The sequence below is a fragment of the Canis lupus genome, chromosome Y (genome assembly GCF_048164855.1).
Source record: "Canis lupus baileyi chromosome Y, mCanLup2.hap1, whole genome shotgun sequence".
NCBI classification, from domain to species: Eukaryota; Metazoa; Chordata; class Mammalia; order Carnivora; family Canidae; genus Canis; species Canis lupus.
Genome location: NC_132877.1, coordinates 6,106,091 through 6,113,553, shown reverse-complemented (window position 1 = coordinate 6,113,553; position 7,463 = coordinate 6,106,091).

Below are 7,463 nucleotides of genomic sequence, written 5' to 3'. Positions count from 1 at the left end.
TTAGCAGAGAACATAACAGAAGGGGAATTTTCTACTCCTCATCATAAACATTCAGGCTTTGCTGGATATCCCAGGGAAAGTGGCAGGCGGTGCTTTGGGAGAGAGTTTCCCATCCAGGCTCCTTCCAAGACAGGGATACCTGGATATTTGCCACGCTCTCCAGGCACCCCCAAGCATCTCTTTTCCCCCTGCAGGCTGCTCTCTTCCCTGATCTGAGGTCTCAGAGGACAAGAAGCAGCTCTTGGCTTGGTCACTTGGCCAATGTTTTCTTTCCTGGACACCAGAAAGCTTCAAATAGGAATTCCAAGCAACCCTAAAAGCAAGCAAAGTCAACACACTTATCCATGGCGGGAGGAAATTATTCATTTTTTTTGCACCGAGGGTTACAGTGAGAAAGGTTACTTACATAAGTACACAAGCGGGGATAATTTAGGATATATTTCTTCAGGGCTAAACAAGAGGAATGTGCTACGACAGGGAAATGGTTAATACATTCTGGCACATAAAATCCCATACGGTCAAATTTTAAGCGGTCATTAAAACTATGCCTTTGACTAGTACTTAGTGACCTAGAAAAATATGTTTAAGGCTAGGTAACAAAATGAGAATGCTAAGCTCTTTCTACCCCGAGAGCCCTATTTTATTATGCGCCTCCTTTGTACCCTCAACTCCCATTTTTGGATGGGAAATTTTTCTGCACAGAAAAACACGACAGGCATGTCAAGCATGCTAACGTTAGCACTGCTTTTTCTCTGGGAATTTGTATTTTCTTGGACAGAACACTGGCTCTGTTTTGTTTTCTTTTAGGAAGAGTAAACACGGTTTCCCCGTGTAGATGGTACAGCTGGAGGGAGGTGAGGGCGGCGCACCAGCGCTCGGTGGGCCCGCACCCCTCGGCCCAGGCTGCCGTCCTGCCGCCCAGCCCCGTGCCCTGCCCCCTGCGCACCGCGGCCCCGGCCTCCCCGCGGGCTCCCGGGGTGGGGCTCCCGGGTGGGGGGCCAGCGCCTGCACACTCTGCACCCCGGCTGCAGAAGCAGCGCCCTGCCCCCCTCCCCTCCGCCCCCCGGGGCCCAGAGCCGCCCTCCTCCGTGCACCCGCTGAGCCGGAGCCCCAAGTGTTCGGGCCTGGCCCTCCCCTGCGGGCCCCGCCTCCGCCGCCCACAGCGCCCCCTCAGGGCCCCTCCCCGCGGAGCTCCCCCTCACCTTGCCCCCCCGGCACCCCTCCCAGGCCCTCCCGCCAGCCCCCCAGGCGGCCCGCTCCCGATCCTCGGGACCGCCCCCCCCGCCCCCAGGATGCCCCCGCCCGGGAGGAAGGGGCGAGGTGGGCCCGGGCCGGTGTGGGAGCCGCGCACTAGCCGGGCCCGCAGCGGGCGGGGGTGCGGGGGGCGGGGGGGGGCGGGGGGGCGGGGGAGCTGCGAGTGCGCGGCTCTTCGAAGGTCGTCGGTAACGCTCTCGGCTGAGCTGGGCGCTGGCGTTGACCTCTTAACAAAGAACAGGTTCGGCAGCCGGCCCCCTCACCCCACCGGGAGGCCGAGGGGGGCCGCGGGGGGCCAGGGGGCCACGTGACCTTTCCAGACCCGGCCCCCACCGAGAGGGGCCGGAGAGGGGGTCGCGGGGGCGGGGGCGGGGAGGGGAGGAGGAGGAGGGGGAGGAGGGGGAGGAGGGGGAGGGGAGGGGGAGGAGGCAGCCTGTGGTTGCTGGGGAAGGCAGAGAGGGCTCCGGGACGGGTGAGGGGAAGGGAGGGGCGAGGGAGGCGGAGGTGGGGGGATGGGAGGGGAGGAGGCGGGGACGGCAGGGGAGGCGGAGGGGGATGGGAAGAGGAAGTGGAGGACGAGGGGGATGGGAGGTGCAGGGGAGGGGGATGGGAGGTGCAGGAGGAGGGGAGGGCGGGGGAGGGGAGGAGGCGGATGGGAGGTGGAGGGGAGGGGGATGGGAGGTGCAGGAGGAGGGGAGGGGGAGGGGAGGAGGAGGCGGATGGGAGGTGCAAGGGAGGGGATGGGAGGAGGGGGAGGGGAGGTGCAGGGGAGGGGGAGGGGAGGAGGAAGGGAGGGCGATGGGAGGAGGAGGGGAGGGGGATGGGAGGAGGAAGCGGAGGAGGAGGAGCAGCGGGAGGAGGTGGAGGGCTAGGATGGAAGGCAGCAGAGGGGGGCCTCTGGAAAGGGGAGAGGGGGATGGCAGGCTAAGGACAGGGCTTGGGGCTTTGCCCAACCCCATTCCAGGGACTCATTAAGATGCAATTGCCAATTTTTTTTTTAAACCAGACTGTATAAATTTACAGTTTCCTTTTCAGCTGAAGCAGACAATGTTAAAACACATTAGATTTTCTGTTTCAGAATGCAAATTAAACATAGCGAGCTCTTGGAAGGCTTAATTAGGGCTTAAGAAAATATGAGATTTAAAACATGGATGCTTGAGTCAGGCCGATTCTAGCCTGGTGGAAATGTGGTCTTTTTTTTTTTTTTTTTTCCCTTGGTAACTTAAAAAGAGAATTGCTTAATAATAAAACGGCCCAAGCCTTCCTTCAACATAACAGGAAGTGCTGCTTAAAAAAAACATTTTTTTTTAAACCACCACTTGTCCAGGAAAGGGGGTGGGCTTGAGGTGGAGGCTGGGTGTCCCCAGCAGCTGAGCGGCCTGCGGGGTCATCACATATCCCCCAAGCTGGCTCAGCCGCCACTGGGGACTTGGAATCCAGTAGTCCCCGGGCCCCCTCCCCAGCCTGGAGGTGCTGCCTGTGAACTACCTGCCCTCTCTCTTCTCCCTTCTTCACCCTCAAAGCCAAACCAACAAAAACAACCAGAAAAGCAGCACGCCCCCTCCCCCCCAAAACAAAAAACAAACAGAAAACCCACCCAAACTCAGCCTCAGCTGTGCCGGCTGATATTATGTGAGCCGCGGGGGCTATTTTCTGCTCTTTTCTCTCCCTGGAGAGATATTTAAGGCCTTTAAATGCCATTCTGTGCACACATCACTTAAAAATGGTCTGGCACAGGGGAAAAATTGGCAAATGTATAGTTCACAATCTGTTCCCATCACGTGAAGCCAGATTCGGTAAGAGCTCCCCTGGCCTCCCCAGGCCAGGTTGTGCAGGCCTTGGAAGGGTCCGGGCCCTTGTCAGGAGAGGAAGAAGATAGGCTTGGGGTGCGCTGCGGGGCTGCTGGCCAGGGGTGATCCTGTCTGTGCCCAGGTTCACTAATCTGTGCCCTTTGGGTCTCAGAAGTGAGAGGTCTCGTGCATTTTAATTGCCTGATCTTTCAAAACAGGGGAGAAAGAAGGGGGCGTCTTAAAAACCTGGGAGTTCCTGTAGGGTCTCTGCGCCTTGGGTGCGGTCCCTTGGGTTTGTATTGGTCTGCTGGGCTGTCATATCAAAGTAACACAGCGTGGGTGGCTTAAACAACAAGAATTTATTTCCTTGCTGTTCTGAAGATTGGAAGTCTGAGATGGAGCTGTCAGGAGCTTTGGTCTCTCCTGAGGCTTCTCTCCTTGGGTGTGTTGGTGACTGGCTTCTCCCTGTGTCCTCACAAGGATTTCCTTCTGTGCTTGTCTAGGTCCTAATCTCTTTTTTTCAAGAGAAAAAAGAGACACCTGTCACATTAGATTGGGACCCACCCTAATCACCCCCATTTTAAATGTTTTTAAAGATTTATTTTTATTTATTTATTTATTTATGAGAGAGAGAGAAAGAGAGGCAGAGACACAGGAGGAAGGAGAAGCAGGCTCCATGCGAGGAGCCTGATGTGGGACTCGATCCCGGGACTCCAGGATCATGCCCTGGGCCAAAGGCAGGCGCCAAACTGCTGAGCACCCAGGGATTCCCCCCCCCCCCATTTTAATTTTATCACCTCTTTAAAGACCCTGATTCCAAATATAGTCAAATTTCAAGGAAGTGGGAGTGAGCGTTTCAGCATAGAATTTGGGGGGGGACACAATTTGGACCCTGAGTGGGTTGGGGAGACCACTTCAGATGCTTGATAGAGGAGGGGCAGAGGGTGAGGAGGGCTCATGCCCCTCCGGCAGCCTGGGGTGTGCCTCCTGGGAGCCTCGGGGTGCCCCGCAGCCCCTGGTCCCCGGGCTTTGCAGTCTGCAGAGAGAGGAGGTCTGCAGAAGGCAGGCACCTCATGGTGGGGAGGGCAGCTCCCAACTGCCAGACCCGGGCCATTCGCCCATATGACAGCTGCAGTTTTAATTCTCTTTTCTGGGAGATGAGAGGTTTTTAAAGAAGAGATTACTTCTATATTCCATCTTCATCACAGCATGAGGGTCATCTGAAAATGCTACTAGAGACAAGGTTCCCTGACTCATCTCTCTTTGGCAGGAGTCGTGTCCCATTATTGTTTGTGTCCTCAGAGTTTACCGTAGTGCTTGGCACCTAGGAGGGAGCCTAAGGTATGTTTGTGGAAAAATCATGCGGGTTTTCAAGATGTGAATTTAATCTTCATTGATCGTAGGTGACAGAAGCCTCAAAGCCTTTTGTTGCAAAATGATAACGTAATTATTGAAAGGAGAGTGCTCTCTTTTTAGTTGCCTTTGCTGGGGAGAGGATGTGGATGTTCCCATATTTTGGATTTCCTCAAGCTATTCTCAGAAAGGAGATGTTAAAACAAAAACACACACAAAAAAGAAAGGAGGGGCACCTGGGTGGCTCAGTGGTTGAGTGTCTACCTTGGGCTCAGGTCGTGATCCTTGAGTCCCTGGATCAAGTCCCGCATCCGGCTCCCCACAGGGAGCCAGCTTCTCCCTCTAAGTCTTTGCCTCTCTTCTCTGTGTCTCTCATGAATAAATAAATAAAATCTTAAAAAAATAAAAAAGAAAGAAAGAAAGAAAAGAAAGAAAGAAAGAGAGAAAGGAAGAAAAAAGAAGTAGAAGAAAGAAAAGAAAGAAAAGAAAAGAAAAGAAAAGAAAAGAAAAGAAAAGAAAAGAAGGAAGCCGTCCGGAGCCTAAAGTCTGTTTGAGCTATGGTTTCGACAGCCTTTATTAACATTTGATTCCAGTGTGGGGTGGCTAGAAAGAGTTTGTGATCTCAGGATGCTTTCAAATTTGCGCAGATCTGCCTTGAAGTTCTTCCTTGGCAGCGTCCACAGAGGCATAAAGGATTCCGTGAATGACAGACGTTAATGAGGACCTATTCTTGGTTGTGATTATCTTGGAGTACTCCTGGAGCCCTGGCGGCCTTGATCAGTTTGTCCTTTCCTTCTGGGGGAAATCCATTTTGTCCCGCACCCTCCCAGGGCATTTATGATCTTCCCCCTTCATTCACTCTAGAGAGCTGACTGAGTTCCATTTGTCCCCAGAGGCTCCAGGACAGAATTTGCAGGTCACTGGGCAAAGGCTGAGGGAGTTGGGTCCATTTGGCACCCTTCATTGTCCTGCCAAGCGTAATGTCACATTCTATTCTACTGAACCATGCTAGCAGGAATCCATTATCAGTAAGTCGATAGAAATTATATAATTATGTATATAGGCTCTGGCCCAAACTTCCAGCAAGTAATTAATGAGAGGCCAGAGGTTGGGGAACATGGAATCATTCACTCATTCTTTCAAGTCTTTTGGCTTCTTTCTACCTTCTTGGGTCTTTTTTGTGTATTTTATTTTATTTTATTTTTTTTTTAATTTTTATTTATTTATGATAGTCACAGAGAGAGAGAGAGAGAGAGAGAGGCAGAGACATAGGCAGAGGGAGAAGCAGGCTCCATGCACCGGGAGCCTGATGTGGGATTCGATCCTGGGTCTCCAGGATCGCGCCCTGGGCCAAAGGCAGGCGCCAAACCGCTGCGCCACCCAGGGATCCCTGTGTATTTTATTTTGTTTGCCTTTGCTCTTTATTTGGAGGTGGCTTGTTTGTTGTATAGGAGTGGGAAGTGAAAGGAAATTACTACTTAGTGATAGCACCAAAGGAAGATGAAAATATAGTGCACGTTGGTGGATTTTGTCTGCTTCCATGTCCATTCCCTTTATTTTGGTTAAAACAAAGTTCCTTTAGGGAATACTTGGCTGTCACTCTGTGACATACAGAGCTCTGGGGGTAAACCTGGGGACCAGGTCTGGCCAAACAGCATGTCACATCCCTTGGCTACAGTGACTGCTGAGGGAAGAATCTGTTATCCATGATAATCCAGAAAGAGCCAGGTATGGGCTTTCATTACAATTACTGACAAAGAGGTTTATTATTCTTTGGTTATTTATTTGCTTGCTTGTTTGCTTGCTAAGCCTGTAATGTGTAAACCTAATTATGATAAAATCCATAGTCTTTTTTTTTTTTTTTTAATCAGTGCTTGAGACTGAAGACAGCACTGAGGTACTGGGAAACATGGAGCCAAGGTATAGAGACCTTATTAGGTAGCATTTGAGCACCTGTATCTAGCCATGCCTGAAGGCCACACATGGACTATTCAATTACATGAATCAATGTGTTTCTTTTTTTTTTTCTTAGCCTAGTTTGATTTAGGTGGCTAATGCTTGCCCCTGAAAAATATTTCCTGACTTATTAGAATGCTAATCTCTGTTTTGTAGAGAATTCAAGTGATAATTGAATGTCATTAGTGTCACAGAGGATTTACCTCTTTTCTTTTTATCCTTCATTATGACATATGACCTCTGGACACAAGGGAGCATTCAAAATATACACATTTTATTGAGTAATAGAGAAAGAACAACTAGTCGTCACCCAAGTTGAGAAGGGGAATGTTACCAGCTGCTCAGGAAACCCCCATGATCACCAAATCCACCGTTCCCTACCAGAATTTATCACTCTTTTGACTTTGGGGATAATCATCTCCTTGCTCTTCTCTATATTTTATTCCATGTATGCACCCTCAAATGGAATGGATTTTGTATTGATGGAACTGTACTGCGTGTATCCTGCGGAGGGGGGGGTCTCACATCTGTCACTTGACATTATGTGCGTGATGTTCCCTCTGCTGAGCTATAGCTCATTCATTCTCAAGGCTATCATAGCATTCAACATATGACTGTACCACAATGTATTTATCCATTAGGGAGCATTTTTTGTACCCGATGTTTATAGTGGAGAATTTATTGGAGTTGATCGGTCCAACAGAGCTCATATTGGAAACAAACTGAAATGTTATGTACTGCTCTTTGCGGAAGCCCGATCTTGAATCAGCCCAGCCATCTGCTGTCCTTGGTGCACATCCAAACTGCTGATGGCTGCTGAAGAAAAATTGCACAACCGAGTGAATTCACGTTACTACAGATCATGATCTTCAACCCCAGCTGGGCCCTCATGAGAGAGAGCGATTCTGCGAGACCATCTTCAATTCAGCTCTCCCCCCTCCTCCAGACCCACGCTCTTTGGGCTGGCAGGGCTCTCTCCCGGTCGTTCTCCACACACTCTCAGCAGATGACCTTGACTCACGGGGGTCATCATATCGAACATTGTTCATTTCTTTAACTTGGCAATGATGAATCTCATCTGCACCATGCCTACCTCCCCTGCCGTCTCTG